Raw genomic sequence first — 21,498 nt, 5'->3', positions numbered from 1 at the left:
CCCAGGGCGCGTTGAGCTCTACTGCACGGCAGTGGGCTGCACACTAAGATGTCCCCCTGAGTAAGGATACCTCTCAAGGTTTCTCCTCAAAGCTGAGAGATTCCTTCCATCAACAGATTCTCAGTAAGTGGTAATTATCATGTTAAACTTCAAAATCATAGCAAAGTGATATGAAGGATTGATTGTGCACATACAATCCTTTAGACAAACCGCTGACCAAGTCTGGGATTAAGTTTGCATCCAGCCGCACCTAGACTCCTCTCTGAGGAGTTTAGAAAGCATGGGTGTCCTTTCTGAATCTCATGACTCAGTGGGAGGGTTTCCCTGACAGTTCTCTCTGACCCTGCCCTCTATGCAGTGAGTAATCAAATATACCTTACCATCAAATCTTGTTAAACCACCATCACATTTACCATTAAACTTAGTTAGCTCACTGTTTTGTATCAAGAAAGTACATTCGTTGCATTTCTTCCGTGAGTGAAGTGCATCACTCCATGGGTAACAACAACTCATCACATCTTGGTACTTTCATCAGTGTGATGTTAACTGTGTGCTGTCTTTTCCACACAAATTTGCTTGCTTCAGAATACAGGTACTACTGAGTATTGTTATATCTTTGTATGCTAGGCAGAAAAGCGCTCTCAAACTCCTTTTCTTCCATCTCTATAGTAGTGTGGAGGAGGTTGATGATTAAGGCCCACTTGTCATCATTCTGTAGCAGGACTGCCTTGTCTGGTATAATGTTTTGTCATTGCAAGAATGAGATATCATGTCTTTATATTTGATGTTGCTAACTCTCCCATTAAATCAGCTAATATAAAAGCAATGTAAGAGTAACAATCAGATGAACAGCTGATGAGAACGTGTTGCTGTCCATGACATTATTGATTGGAATGGCAAACCAGTTTATGGAAGCAAATTCATCGTATTTTACTGTACTGCAGTACAGCTGCAAGAATCTGATGAGATAAAATATCAAATGTTAGTGGATTATAGCAGTCCTCAGCTACTGCCAGACTTCTATAGCAGCTAGCAGTCCTACATAAGTTTGCCATGCTACATTAGTCACCTTTAAAACATTTAAAATTTCCCTTCAACACTCAGTGCAGGAATTTTATGGCAGTGTTAATTACCTGTAAGTCACACATGCCAACATTTGATTGCTACGTTGCTTTACAATTGTGCTGCTTAACTTCTGTCATACTGAGGGGTTTCCAAGTTTGCTCCTTGGACAGAACTGACCCATCAGAAACTACCTGTATTCCACACGAAGCACAATTCACAGAAAATGCCAGAAAGCTTCTGAGAGGTCTCAGGGATGATCAACTACATAAGAAGGACAACTGAAGCTAAGGGGAAAAAAAAAAAAAAATAAAAAAATCACCCATGACCTTTTCATATTCTTGTTTCCTCACAGCCAAAGAGGAAAACAACAATCCAGTAACTGGCACTGTAATGGGAGAGCAAGATACCTGTATTTCAAAAGACAACATTTATTTATTTATTTTTGAAGTCTAGAGCTCTCCAGTCTTTAGATTAAACCTGGTCTGAGTGTGCAAAATGATTGAAGAACTTTTGAGGTCTTTTTAAAAGCAAGTTGGGAGAAAGAAAAAAAAAGAAAAAAAGACATATATACTTTAGATAGGGGATTTCTGTCTAAATGGCAAATCAATGTCCTTTTTACACTTGCACAGCTTCAGAAGATACATAACCATACTGATTATTGTAATAGGTAGTACAATGAACTGAGATAATCTCTTTTTAAAGTGACTAATGAACAAACCTTATACTAGCTTTTTCTATTTATTTTTTGTTTCATATAGATGTACATTTTATAACTGGATGTTGCTTGAGTCTATTTAAATCACTTAGAAATTGCCAAGAAGATCATCAAGACAAGATTTTTCACTACGCTAGTGGAAAAGGATACTGAGAGTAAATCCAGAAGTCCACCAGAGATGTTAAATCTCTGCCTGTATATTAAAGTAAGTAGAGCCCCTCTTTGGCACTATCCAAGTTGAAGGAGACTAATGAGTGATGAAAAAAAAAAAAGAAATTAATCAATAGTAGTATTGAACAGGTATTAAAATCTTATTGAATTTCTGTCTTTGGATTAAGCTTTTATGAAGGTTGACATAATGAAGTCAGACAAGCAGGACTTTCTCCAAGTGACCACTGGAGTCTTCCTACTGACTGCACACTATTTCTGAACCGATGCATGGTAGTAATAGAAGCATTCATATATATGCCCACAAATTCAGCATTACTTTATATTTCAACCACTTGTATATACACTTTCATTAATATTTCCAGGAAGTTATATCAATCAATAGTAACTTTACGAGTATTTGTTAACAGGCATGCAAGCATAACCAACCAATTTTCTGAAGTACTTTTCTTATACTGCTGGAGAGGTAAAACAACATACTGTGTTCTTGGTTGACCTATCAAACACTTCAAAGCAGATTCAGAGTGCACAATAATCAATAATTTACTTGCCACAAGCAATTCATAAACATTAGCTAACATTCAATGTTCACAAAACTTTTAAAACTATAATGGATAGCAAAAAAATTCAAAACTCTATAGTTACAAAAAAGCCCTCTTTCTAATGAGTAGTACAAATTCCTCAAACATAATAGCAAATGCTTTTGGATTTAGAGTACCAAATTCTAAAACAGATCATGGGTTAAATGAATTTCAAAGCTCTTTTCATGCTAAAAGATATGTAAATGTGAAGATTATTCAGGCAATATTTAAATAGGATTAAGGAAAGGCATAATCCTTTTTAATATATTATTTTAATTTTTTAATGTCTGTGTCTTCCATTTTCTAACTGGAGTGAACTATTTTTAGTCTGCTTCACAGGAAATATTAACCACTATCTTCCTTTACCATAACTGTCAACCTCCCCCCTTGATTTACCTGTATAATATGCAGGTTTTTGCATATTCTACACATCATGGTCTATTATTGTTGACTATGAATTAAGTTTTCAAATACTTGATAGGTTATTTAAAATACAGCATGTGCTTGAGATTTTTCATAATCTTTATAATTGATTGTTTCTGACTTTGTCTTTTCATTCTTTTATGTACATGTCCTTCTATGAACGTATTTTTAAAGTATTAAAATGCACTTGACAATGTCACTTTAAAACAGTCTTTTGTGTCTTATCTCACTAGCTGTAATCACTCAGGAATATTAAAGCTGTGTCTTGTGCTGCTAAGGAAAATTAACTACTGTGCATGGACAGAAAACTGGTGTAACGAGAGCTCCAAAGTACATAAGAGGTTACACAATCTGTCATCTTCAGTTCTGAGGTTAATGCCAGCGAGCAAGAAACGTACAATAGCTGCACTTTCGGATCTGACATGAAATGTCATGAGATAGATGAGGTAATCATAAAGTGCAGTTACCAAGACTAGACTAGTTTGAGTATGGCAGAATGTAAGAACTTAATGCATCTCCCAATGAGGCTGCTACTTCTGAAGTACAAGTTCCTCTTGTAAAGCCAGCAGGTGATCAGTTTGTAAAGTGAAAGGTGGCCTGCAAAGCACACATTGAACAAGATTTGCTTTTTTCTCAGTATCTGGGGGGTACTGAAGAAGAATGTTACCAGTGGACTAGAATGGCTTGCCTTTCCTTAATTTCTTTGGTAACTGAGATACAGCCATGATAAGGAAAAACAATAGTTGAAAATATCAACGGAAAAGGTAAATAAATGGAAAGCTATTTCCATTAGAAGTAGTTTCCATTCCACTAGAGGCAGTTGACAATTCAATCACATGGTAACAGAACTCATTTCTTTAATGTACAAGGGAAGAAAAAAAGGAGGCTCAGAACCAGAGGTGTTCACAGATTCCTAAGCAAAACAGAAAAAAATGGGTTGCTTATCTTCCTGTTATAGAGGTGCCAGTTAGCTCTGATGAGTTCCTGCAGCATTGATAGCGTTTTAAGTGGTTTGAACAGATCATCTTCATCACTGTATTAGCTAGGCACTGCTAATGTCATCTGGCAGAAGAAAATATGTTTCAGCAAGAATCAAATGTTTTAATTGGAGAATCAAATGTTTTAATTGGAACATGCTTACAGGAGTCTGGCCATTTTAAAATACTACTAGCTGTAGATTCTAAGGCCTACTGGTTCCAAAACATTACTTTCCGTCTGACAGTTAACTCTTTGTATGAACCACACAGTTATGGCAATATTTGAATTATAAATATTGAAAATCAGCTACTGTTCATGCATTGCAACTTTTCATATATTTTAATATGCATACGCATATTAACACCATCAAGGCTCCATATTCGTAAAGCTGATCTTGACAGATAATAATAATTGTTGAATATAATTTATAATACTACTTATTGAAAGAGACCAACCATTTAATAGTTTCTCTCTCTTTCACTTGCTTCAATTCTGAAGGAACATGATGATTTTAAATGTTCAGTATGGTAAGTTCAAGATTAATAATTTAATTATCAGTAAGCACAGATTGAAGCAGTAGTGTTGCCTCGCCTTACAACGTCAAGAGTTTTAGTGAACCATTTAATAACGTCAGTACTTTTCATATGCATGAACAGTTTGGATTGACAATACCATGCAATGGCTTCAAAATTAACATTTTGCAACAGCTACGAAGGAGCTGTGAATCAGAGGCATTTTACAGTTTATTTCAGTGGGTTTTTTTTTTTCCAATCCATAACTGCAGACAGTTGCTCAGTGTAAAGAACGGGTCAAATTCACAACACAGGGATGAAAACTCTTGGGGTTGCTTCACTGACATACAACAGACAATGGCTTGGTCTGAACACCAACTCCTAGCAAAGGAAGTATGACTGACATGTGGCAGTACTTTGAAGCTATGCAGCAACTCACCTGCCTGCTGAGTCTTTACTATGGGGTAATATTCAAACAAACACATTTTGTCTCACAGTAAATTAAATGATCTCCCTGTTTTCTCTGACTAGACCAGCATAAGGCAGTAGGCAGAAGCCATCTCTTAATTTCATTATGGTTAAATTTCGCTAAGGATTTAATTTTCATTTTAAAAGGGACAATTCCAGACTGAATGATCATCTGAGGAGTTTCCTCAGGTAAAGACAGAAAGATGAAATTGCTTATCTTTCAGTACTCAGTGAATGCTGGCTCTCAGACAGGTGGTCTTAACAGAGCTTAGGTGGACTTTACTCTTCAGCTTTTGATCTTGCCAGTCTCTTCTTTACTAGCATAAATGATCAGACAGCATGCACAAACATTGCCAGTTGCATATCTTTCGAAAATATGGAAGTCAAAAACCTGGGTTCCTGCCTGTTGCTTTTGATCTGAATCTATTCTTTCTGTTTTCCTCAGATTGATAAATGTGAAAATATCTCCTGAGCTGTACATATGATGTCTCATATTCACCATTTTCATAGCAAATATTTTGGAAATGTTTATTCTCACTTAAGGGATTTAAAAAAACTCCCCACTTTTTATCATTAAACTAACCACTATTACTCTCCTTAATCTGTTTGGATAAACTCTTTTGGAAGGACTGCACAGTCACAGACCAATTTTCCAAACACTACTGAATATATGCAAGTTTAAATTAATGACTCAGAAACATAACCTCTCAACTTTGTCTTATTCATAGAGCCCATCGTGACAGATAATAATAATAATTAAGGATATAATTGATAATAACACACCAAAGGTGATCAAGCATTTAATAACATATCCTTAATTCTGTATAAACAGGATATGTATCACAGATCATAAATGTTGAATATGGTAAGCTCAAATTCTATAATTCACTTAGCATTAAATATAATTTATGTCAAAACAATGTTTCAGGTGAATGGCAATTAAATATTACCTAATTCTCCACCAGGAGGACAAGATGCATTGACCTTATTATGGAAAAATAAATATCAATAAACCAGCAGGTTTCCAGTAAACAAATACATTTATCAGGATAAACTATCCATTTCTTTGCACAGTTAGTGTTGGCATGCATCCTGTGGTTTGTTATAGACTTCTGTTCAAATTAAACTCCTAAAAGAGAAACGTGATGAGCCGCAGAGCATATACAGATTATCTAAGGGCAAAAGGATCAAAAAAATATGAAAACTGATGATGGTGAATGCAACCTATGACGCGCATCAAAATATACCATCAAGTAATCAGGACTGAACCTTGACTGCTATTGCCCTTCCTGTGAACCTTACAGAGCTTTGAAAGAACTCCCACTCTATGTCTCTGCAGTACCCAGAAGACCTGGAGAGAAATTCCTACTTCTTCTTTACCTGTTTTGGTGTTCCTATAGATAGACAAGTCATTACATCCATCAAAAGTTTGAGGGACTGTTTTTTTGTAAGACAATATCATGGTTTCAAGAAAACTTCTTAATCTCAGTTGAGTGGTACTGATAATGTATTGGGAAACTAAATTCTTACTCTGTGAGGCTGTATACCCATTCTTCAGACACTAGACTGAAAGATTTCTTTCACCTTTGAGCAGAGCCAACATTTGCCACCTGTGTCCCCTGACAGACTGCTATTTGTTTTAAATTTCAGAAGAGACAAATGCACACTTTCTAATAGTGTTTCAGAGCAGTATTCATAATTGCCCCCCAGACAGGAGAAAGAGGGAAAAGGCAGAGCAACAGAGCACACCCAAGGCAAAGATGATCCAATAGGAAGTAGTACAGATAATTACACTGTCATCACCGATCATATTAGTTGATTCTATGGTTCTATGATTCTATATATAGGTAACAACCAAACTGTTAGGACAGTACAAAACAGTCTTGGAGCTTTTCCCCCTCTCTTTTCCCAGAGAAAGGGGCTGAACTCCAGAGCTGCAGCCCTTGCACGGGTGGTTACCTTTGAGCTACCACACCCAGTGCTCTTAATACCAACAGCTTGGTGCAGGGAAGTGAAGACCAACAACTTTACTCAAAAAAGTTACTGGCAACCATAGCAGAACCTGAGCACCGGTGTAATGAGATCTCACTGCAGAATGGCATACTGAGCAAGTTGTGACATTCTGTATTAGTTTCCATTTCTAAATGATCTCAGGCTGTAGCCACATGCAAAACAGATCAGAGCAATCTTGTTTCAAGTGAGAAAAACGTGGCTAAATGTGGCGACATTTGTACTGCAAAGATCTTATTCTCACCAGGCTCTGGTTAAAGAGTGAACTCTTGGCCAAGACTGTGGGCTGTGCATCTGGATGCAGCTTAAGATGAAGGAATTACTTATCCTACAATAGCTCTGATGCTTCAAGATGATGTATTCCATGTGTATCCTATTGTACGAGTCTGCGAGGCACATGTACGCAACACATGTTTTCCTAGCAGTATCAGCATTCAGCATTGCTATGCTTGTACATTTTGGTCCTTATGTTCCCATATGAGAGGACGTAAAAGCTAAGGTAACCGTGCCCAATTATCCTAGCAATGATAACCCTATACTACTAAGAACTCTAGAGAGTCTGGACAGAAACCAGACTAGAAAAACTTCACTGACAGCTACTATAATGGTACTAAATAATTCTGTTTCCTGGAAAAAAAATGAACTGCTTTACATGGAGATTTCTACTTTCTAGAACTTCATATAGTTGCCCAGTCGATGCAGAGCCTAGAATATAAATCTAGCGCAGTATTCCCTGCCATTGCCTGGTAGCTGTCATTGACTGGTATGTATCCATAGCATGCAATGACAGTCTCCCTCAGCCAATTATGCCCTTGACATTTGGAGGGGAAAAGTTCAAGAACATTTACGTTGAAGTAATTTAACTTTCAACTGTAGTACCCCAAAAAGCAAAAGAAAGCCCAAAATGTTTATTTTCCTGTTGATGTAGTAGAACAAAACTCAGGAGTTGTCAAAATATTCTGTTCTGGCATTGAATCTGGATGAGAAAGTTTAGCAAGTTAGGACAGCTTAGTTTCAAATGCTAAGCAAAGTGACACCCTTCATTTAGGATCCTGACAAGAAGGCAAGTGTGAAAAATGTCTTGAGTTCTCATATTGAGCACAAACTGTATCATAAGACAAAATGGTTAATGCTCAGCACGGTGAGTGGTATTAACCACCCACTCTAGACCCTGCTTGACCTTTGAAGTCAATATAAAAAATAATTTCCTCCTGACTCTTTTGGGCCACTTTCTACTTTATGTAAGAATTTACTGAAATGGTAGGGATTGGTTGTGTTTTGTTTTATTTTCACAAACATCCCCATAAAACAGAGCTTAGTATGCGTTTCTGATCCGGTGAAAGATGTAGTCCATCTTAAACCTAGCAAGCTAAAAGAAATAGTCTGTTAAAACTAGCTTTCCGGCCCCAGCAGGTGTTATAATTATTTCACTCCACTCCACCGATGCAATGTCAGGGTTTGAGGAGGCCAGCAAAATAGCTACAAAGATGAAGTCTCCCTGATGTGACTATATTAGTAGAGGTTTATTTTGCTCAGTACATATTCTTTTAATTCCACCAAGTATTTTGGTATCTTGGCACCCAGTTTAAACTCAAGGATGCTAGCTTGTTTTCCTGACCTTCACATGGCCCAAATTTAGCCTTTTAATCCACTGACCAGCTGAAGCTGGAAATAGCAGAAGAGAAGGTCACAGCTTTCTTGCAGTGCAGGATCCTCACTATAGGATAAATCACATCTATCCTCTGCTATACAGCTACAGTAAGGATTACTGGGGAGGTTTGCATGCTAAGAGGAGGCTGTTTATGGCAGAGCAATCTGTGCTATACTAATCAACCAATTTGACCAACACTAGTCATAAAAAACAAAAGATTCAGAGGAATGAGGCTGTGAACCATTTCCCATTTTGTTCCTGCTGCAGTTACTCAAGAAGCCAAATAATTGCTCATTTTCTCAGTTTTTAAAGTTGGCACTATCAGCCCAGCAGCCATGTACAGGTTATCTGCAAATGGCAAAGCAAACAACCTCCTTAAGGGGCTTCCACTTCATGTCGAAACCTGTGGGATGCCCATACAAGTTGTGTGGGATTGCACAATGCAAACTCCCTCCTTCCAGGTTGCAGTACCTCCACCTGGAAGGTCAAGGGAGGAAAATTCTTGAGGTCACTCCCAAACTTGATCTCCTGCAAGGGAGAATGTACGACTATCAGCTGAGCCTTTGTGCTGGCCCAGAAACTGCAAATGTCTTCATTACTTTTATTTTTAGATAAAGGAACTTTTCCTCTCCTTCTTAAGCTCTTTAGTAGGAAAAAGAAAAAAAAATAAAAAAAAAGGGCAACCAGAATCTTTTTTAGCTGCCTTTTTCTTCTGTGTTCACTGTCCTTTGTAATCTACTTTGACTCGCTGACAATACATGACTTTCTGTACTCTCAATCTGCCTTTTAATCACCAAAAAAAAAAAAAAAAAGAGAAAAACACACTACCCAGCCCCCGACTGTCCATCCCTCATGATTACAAACCACCTCCTTTATCTAGTGGAGTGGGGAGGAGGAGGAACAGCAAATCTTTTTCTTTCATTGGCTCCTGCCCCAGCAATATGACTTCATTTGCTCCCAGTTCTCTTTTGTGCTGTATCTTGTAATTTTCAGGTATGTCTCATGGGCAGACAGGCACGCATACAACTGCGATGCCATTCCCTTCATGTACATTTTAAAGCAGCTATTGAGTATGTATTCTTTATTCGGTCACATGCATTTCCATGATTATCTGAATTTCTGATTCTGTTTTGTATGTTTTGGTTCTTAAACCTGATGAAACAGATTTACTGATGTGATAGTGATTTTTTTTTTCCCTTTTTAAAAAGGGCTAAAATAAACGTTATAAATCCCAGGCTTTTTAAATGTGGGGTTTAAGTGTTCATACTGTGACAATGGCTGTGTTATCTGTGGATTATAGTAATGTTCTTTATTTGTGTATACCCCTGAAAAACACTTCAGACACTGCAATTACTGTAGAACAAACAGTATAGCTGATCAAGAGCTTTTGTCCAGGCTCTTCAATGACATCCACACCGTGATTTGCTGTGACTGCCTACTGATCAGTTAATGTGCTGCAAGATTTTGCTTGGTTGGTAGATATAGCTGTAAGTCACACAGGACATGGGAGATGGCACGACTGCCCTGTTTGTGATCCCACTGGGATTTGTCAGGCATGTACTTGCTGACTGTGAGTAGATGACTGTATCTTGGTATACAGCCCGTATCTGAAACCCTTCCTTGTACCATTTATCTTCCAAGAAAGATTTAAGACTTGCTAACCTCAAGCACTTGAATATGTAAGCAAGCCATAAAGCTAATTGCAAGGTTTCATTCTAAAATGCTGGCTAATTTTCCCTTCTGTTTTTGCAGCATTCACAATTCAGATTTTCCAGCTTTCCTCTACAGGCACAAACCCCAGCAAAAGAATCAAACCCCATTAAATCCTCACACCCACCTATCCCATGGAATTGTTTTTTTTACTAAAACACAGACATCACAGCAGACCAGGCTGTGATTCACTCTCTAAATACAGGCTGGTGTCTCTGTCTCTACAATATGCTCATTATTGCAGTATCAAGGATAATACGTTGTTTCTAAGAGGAGAAAAAAGTTTTTAATTTCATTTGTGACCTGCCATTTGGCAACTCAAGGTGTTTTTTGTCCACACTGAAATAAGTTCTACCTTAACAACAGTAACAGAGTGAGAACTGCTGCTTATAAAGTTCTCGTTTTGGAAGGAAGGATTATCTTTGGGAGTAGTGTCTTCCAGCTTCTCCATAAACCTGCCATGTGACTGATCAGCCACCGACTCCTGAAGCTGAACTGTATTATATCAAAGTCCAGATTCATTATCTGTGAAATGAGTATAATGACATTCACTGCTCTAGCAGATTAGTTTTTGAGGTTATAAACGCCACACAACCACCTATGGTAAATCACTACAGGTGCACACATTGCATGGATACCTACTTTTAAAAATGCTTCTTTGTAATCTGGCAGCAGTAACAAAATCCTGATCATACTGTTATGAGGGTCCTCCTGACGTACACTGTAGAGCTAAGAGACACGAGACATTTTGTTGAGTGCACTCTTTATGTGAAATTACAGAAGAGGCAGTGTTAACATGAAGATCTATTTATCTGATCTTAGTCATGAACATGCCATAATGGTATAGCTGTCACTTCTGTGCACTGGTGCTATCTAATCAACAAAATGAAAGGAATACTGTTGGGGACACTTCTCCAGTGCCAGAATATAATTTATATTAAGAGCATTTTTCCCAACCAATGCCAGAGAGGAAGGATGTAACTCTCATCATCTTTCCTTGGAAACAAAATTAAATTATCAATCTTTAATTTAGTTAGTGATAGTCTCTGCTAAAACATTCCCTTATGGTTTCCACTAAATATACCATTAAAATCTCCATTCTGTCTGGGCTGCCAAGTGCTCTCTCTGCATGAAGATGCGTGTTCAACTTTGAACTGGATAGTCACTGGGTTCTAGGAAAGCAGCTTTCTACTCCAAAAAGAGTTTTCACATATCACTCCATGACATGAAAGAACAAATTGATCACATTGTGTCATCCTATCAAGAACCAAAAACCGTAAGAGAAATACAGCTGTAATCATAGCAGGAGAAAGAAAAAAAGGAAATCCTCTGTTAAATTCTTTCATCGCTGGGGACAACTTTATCAGGTTTGCCACAAAACAGCAATTTCCTGGGTTGTGTTTCAAGAGAAACAACATATCTGAATAGCACTCACAGACAAGGACTGTACAGGCAGCTGCATAACAATTTCTATCTGTTGGGAGAGTTTCTGCACGTACTTATTCTTTTCACTTGAGAAGTAAGTGGTAGCAGTTTGAATTAGGAAGAGGAAGATGCTCCTGAATGCCAAGACAAAAAAAAGTAATCTTCCAAACATGGTGCCAACAGGGATATAGTGTAAATTACTGGGGAATCAGATTGGAACCCAAGCAAAGTTAAAATCAATAAGACTGAGGGTTCACAGATGGAAGCAAAGATGAAAGACAGAAGAAAACATTTATACAGGTACCTGCAGGGTAACAGCGATGCCTGCTTATGCTTATAAAAAAGCCAGTCCAACTTTTGGCTAAAAATGTCAGTTCTGAATCTCCATTACTTCACCCCCTTGGTACAACTTAGCTATATGTGGAAAAGGAAGAGAAAATCTGCTACGGCACAAAGAAACTGGTCTGATTTTCAGGTTCAAATTATTTCAGACAAAATCCTTTCCATGCGTTGTTGAGGAAGATATGTCAAAAAAGAAAAATAACATCAGTTCCTATTTTGATATAGCCAAGATGTATTTGCAGTAACAAGCCAGATTTGAATCCATGTATTTGAGTCCTTTGGGCAGCATGGCATGGAAGTGATGGAGTGCAGGGTGATAACTTTAGTCTGTTTTCCCCTTTTGGCTCTGTTGACATAAAAGTGAGCTCACTTTTATGTCAACTTCTTGCTACTTTGTAGCTCCTGCTGCTCCTGTCCTTCCTGAGCAGGATAAACTGACCATACTCTGGAAGAGATTCAATCGTTATGACCAACTTAAGAAACCACTGTCTCCAGAGTGTACCAAAAGATGTGAACAGCTGCCCACAGAGTACTATGGAGTATATACAAACTCTGGAGTTTGGACTTTGCAGTAAACAAATTACGTCTTTCCTGGCACTGTGACAGCAATTTCTTAGCACGCACCCAGACACCAATTTACTGTCCAGAAGAGCAACAGCTAAACAAACTGAACCTCTCCTTGTCAATGAAGTCTCTCCGCTTTGCAAGAAAAGCACTTGCACTGGTACAGAGACACACTACTGACAGTAAAGAAAGATTCTAGATGCTGTGCAGGAGCACAGCACAGATGTTCCTTCTTTTGCTCAAAATTCTTGAGCTCTGCTCAGGACTGCAGCAGATCAAGAGATAATCTGAAGTCTAAAAACACAATCATAAATCTTCCAGGACAGAGCTGGCTCAAGGCTTCTCTGTACAAAGAACTATGAGAGGCTGGACTACTGTGGCCTGGAAAAGGAAGGGATGGAAATGAGACAGAGTCTTTTTCCTTCTATCGTCGGAAAAGGGGCTACAGTGAGCAGAGTGGGACGGAAAGGCAGCTCCTCCTGCCCTTCCTCACACCCGTATCTCCTGCAGCATTAATAAGCCCAGGTCTAGCATGGACACAGGGTGATGGACTACAGCTTTTTGGCCATATCCTGCCTGGTGTCCTAGGCAGTCACTTTGACTTGCCTTAAGCAGTTCTTGTACCAGGAAATGCTTGAAGTAATTAACTTTTTTGTTCATCCCCAAGAGGGGAAAGACTGCTCCCAAGGGGAGAAGCCTCATATTGCTTTACCAAGTTCCAAGAAAATAGAGAAGGCAAAAATGGGAATCTCCAGCCTCACATCCTAGGAAAGAACTACTCTAATGTTCCTCCATTGTGCATGACCATGGTTTCCCAACAGTCTCTAAGGCAGAGGAGGCTACTTTTACCCCAGCACTTTCTGAAATGTATGCCTATGATTTCATACTTTTAATCATATATACACATACATCAGTTATGCATACGAAGTAGTTAGAATTTTCTGCTCCATTTTCTGTATATCATTTAGAAAGTTGAGTGCTATTACTTATTACACATGCCTATATTTAGTTGACTATTTAACCTACTTCAAATTGTATTGAGCTCAAACAATTGGTTGACTATTCCAAATTATTTATATTGGCATAGAAACTGTAAAGTATAGTCCAATTCAAGCTGTTTCTTCATAGTCCAAAACCTATAAAGAACCTTGATTTCTCCAATCTCCCAGTTTTTTTACATTTGTAAATGTGCTACTGTATATGAAAAATCACGTTGCTCATACCCCACTCCCTTCAACAGGAAGCTCACAAATATGTCATGAGCTGAAAGGGTTTAAGCACTTGAAAACAGTTTAAGCACTTGCTTGTATCTACAGTGGTCACATCAGCACATTCACCCACTGCCTTTAACAGACACTCTGACAATGCAGTCACCAAAATTGCTGGGATTAAATGGCACTTACTTTACAGCTGTGGAGTAACAGTGCAGAAGGTCTGCAGCCTTTTCCCAAAGCCCAACAGCTGTTGTCCACCACTGATTGCTAAGGCCACCTCTATGCTTCTGCTTGCCTGTGTTAGGAATCCAGTTACAACTGCACTGATGAAAACACTAGTTTTCTATATGCTTGCTACAATCACCTCCTGCACAGCTAGACTGTGCACACACATTATCTATATAGCCATATATAAAGAAAACCCTTAGATGCTGTGTAGCCTCTGTACATGCAAGAATTTTGACATCTGACATTCTTGACATATAAGAATTGTGACATGCAAGGATCCTTGTCCTACCCAAGGATCACCACAGTGCTAGGCAGATGTAACATTTTCCACCTAATTGCACAGCTTCACCAAGCCCTCACCTTTTCTTTCTTTTTTAAAACCCCTACCCCACCCCAACTCCATGAAAGTGTATACCCTGCTCTTGAAATAAAACAAAACACTCTGTGTCATAGACAACTGATTTCTAACCAAGATGATACAATGGTGCAACATGAGCTGTTACACTGCTGAACAATGCTGCCCCTTTCTGCACAGAATGAGCTGTTAAGGCTGCTAAAGTGGCTGCAAAACTCATCAGAGAGAAAAGAAGTCTGAAAACAACAGTTACAGATGTTAGCCCAGAAATAATGGGAGTCCTGGTCATACGCCAGCTCCTGACTGTTTAGTGTCTCCCAGACACTAATCTGATGTGGAGTCCTTTCTTGTTCCAGTTCCTTAATATGGAAAAACACAAGGGTAACTACAGGTGTCAAGGAAAAAAATAATAAAAAATTAACACGTTTACAGCTCAACCTTCTAACTTCACACATTATTTCGCAGTCCTTCCACTGTTATACATTATTCCACACTTGATCACAAAAGCAGCTTGTTTTCAAAGAGATCAGGCAGAATGCATTGTTTTATTTCCATTCTGACACTCCCCCTTACTCTCTCCCCCAACTACGTTAAGGTGAAAATACACATTAACATTCTGAAAAAAGTGTAGACAAACGAACCGAAACCCAAACCCATTAAGCTCTTGAATTTAATTATACATTGTGGCAGCAAGTTTCATGAGCTCATTATCTACCATGCAGAAAACATATAAATTTTTAAATACGTGTATTTATTTTTAAAGCATGTTCTTTTAACATCAGAAAGCGCAAACGCGAGTACAGTCTACCTAGTCATCAGTCACACCATTAGTCTGCACAAACCTCTGCCACGTATCTTCTCAATTAATTTTCTTCCTGAACTACCACTTTTTTCCCTTGTATTGTGTCCTAGCTAGTGGTAAATCCAAGCCCTCAATCACTTTGGTCACCATTTTTGGCCAATTTTTTCCACTGCCTCTTTCTCCTTCTCACAAAATATTCCAGTCTTAGAAAACACATAGTGGCTTTTCATTAACTTAACTTTCCTCAGCTACATTTCTCACTGTCTTTCAGATTCATACATCAATAATGAAATAATACCCATCACAGCTCCCTTTGCCTGCTGATTCAAATACCCACAAACTAAGTATAATTTAGTTGCACTGCAAAGTTGCACAGCACATCACCATTATAGATGGGAGAAACAGGCTGATTTTCACCAAGAGCTTTTATTTTACTTTTAAGCAAACATTATGAAACAAAATTCTCTGACTACAGATCCTGGTCATAGAAGACATTTCTGCCTATATGGTATTTCATTTCGGCATAAGGTAGATGTCTTTTTCATGGGTGCCTAAATGTGTATTTAAGTATGTAATTTTAGATAGACTAAATATCTGTATTAAGATTTGTTGATGCTCATGTTTTCTCCAGCTACATTTCTGCTTTGTGTTCCTTTCTGGTTTTCATCAAAGAAATACAGGACTCCAATCAGAAAATTCTTGTCTCAGGATGCAGTATATATCCAAATGAAACGTGAATTTGAATTGGCAGAAGTTAACACAAACAAGACTAGTATCTGCAGCAATGTACTTCTAGGCTCTGGTACACTATTTATTGTCAAATAATTTATAATAAATAGTAGGGATTTTTATTTTATTTAAATTGATTTACATGGAAGTGGTAGATTTTCTCCTGTAATTCCATAGCTATTTACATTGTAATTTCAAAGTAATTTCTGGATAAAATTACTCTTGGCAACTATCTGAACACAATAGTTGCCTGTACAAAATGAGTCACAAAAAATTGTGTAAGAACTACCTGGGCATGTTTAGAAGCGCAGATTTTGTTTTTAAGGCTATAAATATAAAAAACCAAACACTTGACCAGTAAAAGGAGAAAGCATGTTTCAACATCTGCAATATGTGTTTCTCTCAAAGAGATTGCAGCAGTTATTACTTAAATTTAAGTCTTTTTAGCAACAAGACACATAACTTTGCAGAGAACACATTTTTACCTCAAACTTTTATCACCTCCCTTTGGTGCCATATTGGCTGATGTATCAAGAGTGATTACTTTTTACTGATACAGAAATCAATAACACTGAATGGTTATGGAAAAGAGAAACATCTGCAGAGATTTAGGTGTGGTTACATGAATTTCAAGATGAGAAAATAAAAGAACAAAGTGACTCACAGGTAGTAACTAGAGGTAAACTGAGCCAAACAGCTTATACTTGAGAACTCTTAGAACAGGTTATTAATCAGAATTCCAAATTGCTAAATTAATATTTTGTCCAAATATATTTTAATGGATGCTGTTTTCAAATCTTTCTCCCTTTACTATTTTTTGTAATATTTAATACACTGTTTATGATCAAAAGCAGTGTAGTTTCTTCTTCCTGATTGAGTATCCAAACTTATAAAACAGGAAGAAGGAAGTCTGTTGCATTAAACTCTCTGTATTTGATTTACATGAATATTATTAAGATGTATGTGAACACATGGAAAATAAAATAGCAATTCCTGTAATTGTTCCTGAAAACAGATTTGAAAGAGCAATAGATGTCTGATCAGCACCAAAAATTAGTATAAACACTCAGATATTTATCCTTAGTACTTTGACTAAGAGAGAACACCGTGAGAAGCAGCATACTTCACACCTCTTGCAGAGCCCTGCTTTCATCTCTGACAACTATTACAGGCTCGGACAATACACCAGTTATCACTTCATTTTATATGACAAGTTAACATTGCCAGTTGTTCATTGCCAGAAATTTTAGAGACAATGGTAAGTTGGATGCTATAGCTTGATTCAAAAAGAGAATAATTCTGCACCAAATTCAGGGAGCATGAAATGCAGAATAGAAAAGACCCTGCACGTTTCCTTTTATATAGATTTTCTGTTTACTATGTATACATAAAGCATATCTACAGTCTCTGCACCTACTATTATAGATGTTGTAGGTTATTAATTGCAATAGCTTATAGTGCTTGAGTACGGATGCTGCCACTCTTTCTGATGTTACAGATTAGTTTACTTGTGCCATGAGTTCAACTTCATTTAAGAATGAAAATGGTCATCTGACATTTCAGAAAAGGAAACAAAAACAAAAAGGCATTAAAAATGTTTAAGTAGTGAAACTCAGTACTACTACATATAAATAGTGTATTAAAATAAGTGTGTTTACAGACTTTACAACATGTAAATAGAGACGACACAAAGATTTAAAGACATCTCATCTCCGCTGCAACTGAAAAGAGATACCCTACACTTCATTGGTCCTAACATTCAGCATTTTTTGAACAGCCCCAAGAAAACTTGAAGTTAACAGACAGTAGATATTCAGCACATCTGAAAATTTGATCCAGTCTTTTTACAAATGTCATTCCTACTGAAAGGAGTACGAAGATTCAAGAGATATGCAAAAATTGCTTCTCATCAGCAGAGGTGCCTTCAGTGTCTGTGTTCTACATACAAAATCAGCTATCCTATTTTCCAGCATTTTCTAACCTGCCACAACTGGTGAGATAGAAATCATAATGAAAAACTTGCATAATACTCAAATCCCTCTCCTGCCCAAAAAAGCAACACCACCTCCAACCCATCCCCCAGCAAACAAAAATATTCCCTACCACACCTAAGGACTGCTGCTGTGGGTCTGCACCAAAATGTGTCACTGAAATAAAATGACTGGCTGCTTAAAGAAGGTAAAAATGGGCTATCAGACCTCCTGCAGTATCACATATTGAAATCTGTATTTCAACTGATTGCATAAGGGGAGTGGGGGAAAAAAACAACCCAAACCCCTATATATATATATATATATATATATATAACTCTGCAGCCTTTTCCTTACTTCTGGTATTTTGCTATTATCCCTATTTCTTACCTAGTTTCAGAGACAGAAAGGAATATAATACTACAGGAGAAGAAAAAGCATTTCGGCAAAGTAAAGCCCTCCCCAGGCCTGATACATACCCATGCTGATTTCAGATAAGCGTGTCAGCATAAGAACGGCAGACCCACAGTAAAAAGCTCAGTGATGAATGTCAGCACAGCAGCAATCGCCTTTCTGCCAAACAGGAACATAATGGACAAACTGCAGGAGCTTACACATTTGGAGGAGATCTGCTAGACAGAACTAAAAGCTATGGTGAACATCTCACTGCCGCTCTGCTGAACATCTGTGCTCGCATGGTGCAAGCCACTGGCATGAGTCTTTTTTGAAGAGCATCCCTTCCATGTCATGTTGCATCATTAAATAGCCCAAATAAGTCTCCATTATATACCAAATAGGACTGTTTGTTACAAGCTGCGTTCAGAGTCAGCTATGAAATAACCATACAAAGTAGGTAAGAGGAAGGAGAACGGAGCTTGAGGAGGTCTGTGTTCTGTCCCTGATTTTAAATATACCTCACTGCAAGGAATATTCTGTGGTCCACTGAATTAATTCATGACTCACTTTCTCCTAGCTGAAAAATGGGATTAAAAATGGCTACTTGCTTTTGTAAAGTACCTTCTTTAAAAGAAAGTTGAAATAAAGCCAACATACTTGGAAAAAAAGAAAAATACTGATTTTGTGACTAGTAACAAGAAAGATTGCTGCTAGAAACCCACCTGCCTACCAGTAAATTACTGCAGTAAAAAGAAATAACAAAAATGGTATAGTAAAATGTATTAGGGTGATGCTGACAATGTTTCATATTAATGACATTCTTGAGTACACAGTGTTTCAAGTATTTTTTCTATAAACTCATTGCTACTGTTTCAATGTTCTCCTGTTGTGCCTTAAGTTTCAGGGTTAATGTGACACGTCCTGTCTCCTGACAACACATTTTATGTCAAGCTTTTCAATAAGATAATAAGCCTGTTGTAATAGGCCAAATATTCTGTTTCCAGCAGTGCTCAATAACAGATGTCTTGGGAAGAGCACTAGAAAATATAATCTGTACTGGTTTTTTACACTAGGAAAAGTGTTCCACCCTTCTGATCAGCTGGTTTACTTCTACCTTGCCTTTCTCCAATTTTTCACAAATTCCTGTAATAACAAAATCTGGGGGACCTAACAAGGACTTCCTTATCCTCTTCTCTGCAATTTTTCCTTCACAAATGCTTTATAGAGGATTATAAGGAGGAAGTTCTCTGTCTTCCAGCCTGTGACCAGACCAGCCGCTTCCACTACCTTTTCATTTATTTCTTATTTTCCTCCTCCTTTTCCCCTGTTTCATCTGGTCTGGCATCTTTCTCTTTTTCTGAAGTGTCAGCAATTTTTTCTCCATCTTACTAGCCCCTTTGCCACATTTCATATTCTTAACCGAAAAATCATAAGATCATGTGTAAGGTTTAAGATGGATTTATATTAATAGCTCTGTAAAGTTTACACTATTGTTTGCAAAGTTAGGAGATGCCACTGGAAGCTACTAATTGAGCAGTTACAGGCAAGGGAATCAGCAAGCAGAAAGTCTTCACTGAAGTAGACCCCAAATACTGCACTTAATTTCTTAACCAAAGTTGACTGTAGAACTATTATGCTACATTTATAATCTGATGCTTCTTAAAGACCCACCCTGTCCCAGTTTGTGGAACTGTCATTAGTGCATACAAACAACATACCAATATCCCTGGCTAAATTTATAACCATCTTCGCCTCAATATTTTATCCTCTGTGCTAAAGTTGACCCAATCCATTCCCCATGTCAATCAGTTTCTTTTTAGAACAACAGCTGTTGAAACCATGTCTGGCTTATTTAGTAGCAATTGGTTCAATTCCCAGGGAGATGCTTGTGTACCAACTATTTCTTATTTACTCAGGTTGGTATTTGCATTAGCTTTGCTACAGCCAGGTTTGTGCATAAGCTGATCCTGATACGATTCAGGAAGCAGCAATTTGCAACAGCTATTATTTCCATAGTGTCTCAAAGGTTTTCAAACTAATATTACGGAGGTGTTATCAGCCATCATCACCGTGTTATTATCTATACATAGCTTTCTTATCTTATAGTATTTCTTCTTTCCACAGCCTTTCTTGTTGTGGTCATCTGTAGTATGGTCTTATTACACTCCTTTAATCCGTCTATCTACTAACTCCATTTTGATTGATTCATTACAGAGAGTTCTAGGCCTAAGAGTCTTCATTTTCTCTGTATGAAATGCCATTATTTCTTTCTTATTTTATTTTTAGTGATTAATCTGAATGTATACAGTTTTAAATAATACTTATTCCATCCCCTAACGTTTAGGCATACATATAAAGATGGCTTTAGCTTATTGTTTTCCATATTCCTGCAAAAAAAAAAAAAAAAAGAAAAAGAACAAAAACATGACAACAAAAACAGGGTTCTTTTGCATTACAATTTTAGGATAATGCGAAAAGCAAAGTATATTATAGAGTATTTTACTGATTTGCCATGAAGACGTTATTTCACTGGTTTGTGCACGGTTTAAATTGACACATCTGATATGGAACATTGTTTGGGCAGCACACATGATTGAAATAATTTATGCTTAATCTTTCATTTATTCTCACTTAGCTTCTGAAAACTCCATTATATTATTTTAAAGATATTGCTCCAGTAATTAACTCTGTAATTACTTGATGGCAACATTGTACAATGACTACTAAGTTGTTACATTAGTGATCAAGAGAAAGCATTGGTTACTTTGTTCTTTTACCATTACATCATTCATCTCAGCATAGCAACATTTTTCAGTGGCTGTTTTTTCATATACAAGGCAGAAACCCCCTTTTGAGAAGATGCAAAACCAATATGACAACCTTGGCTCTTTCTTAGAGTTTAAAGAACTTATAGCAATATCTCTGAGACTGTCTTGTAGATGTATTATACTCACTGTCTGCACTGAAGGTACTTGAAAACTAAGAAGTACTTAAGAGATTTGTGGAAGAGTTGGGGAAGAAAGCCCTCTGCACCATGAATATTGATTTTAGTTTTAAATAAAGCACTGAGATGATGCAAGATTAGAAAAAAGCACATTTAATAATGAGGAAGTGTCTCCGTCAGTCCACTGTCTGCACAAACTTAATAAATGTCATTTAGGGTTAAAAAGTAGGTGCTCAGCAATGCTGCAA

The 21,498-nt window shown here is 37.5% G+C and overlaps 1 long non-coding RNA gene across 1 annotated transcript in view; it reads right to left on the bottom strand.

Annotated features, from left to right (window-relative positions):
- Window positions 1-21,498, bottom strand: part of LOC115612057 — a 251,982-nt gene that overhangs the window by 112,057 nt on the left and 118,427 nt on the right. The gene's annotated exons all lie outside the window — the stretch shown is intronic.

This window comes from Strigops habroptila, chromosome 8 (assembly GCF_004027225.2).
Source record: "Strigops habroptila isolate Jane chromosome 8, bStrHab1.2.pri, whole genome shotgun sequence".
NCBI classification, from domain to species: domain Eukaryota; kingdom Metazoa; phylum Chordata; class Aves; order Psittaciformes; family Psittacidae; genus Strigops; species Strigops habroptila.
Note: the sequence above shows the minus strand (reverse complement) of the source record. Positions and strands in the feature narration are given on the sequence as shown.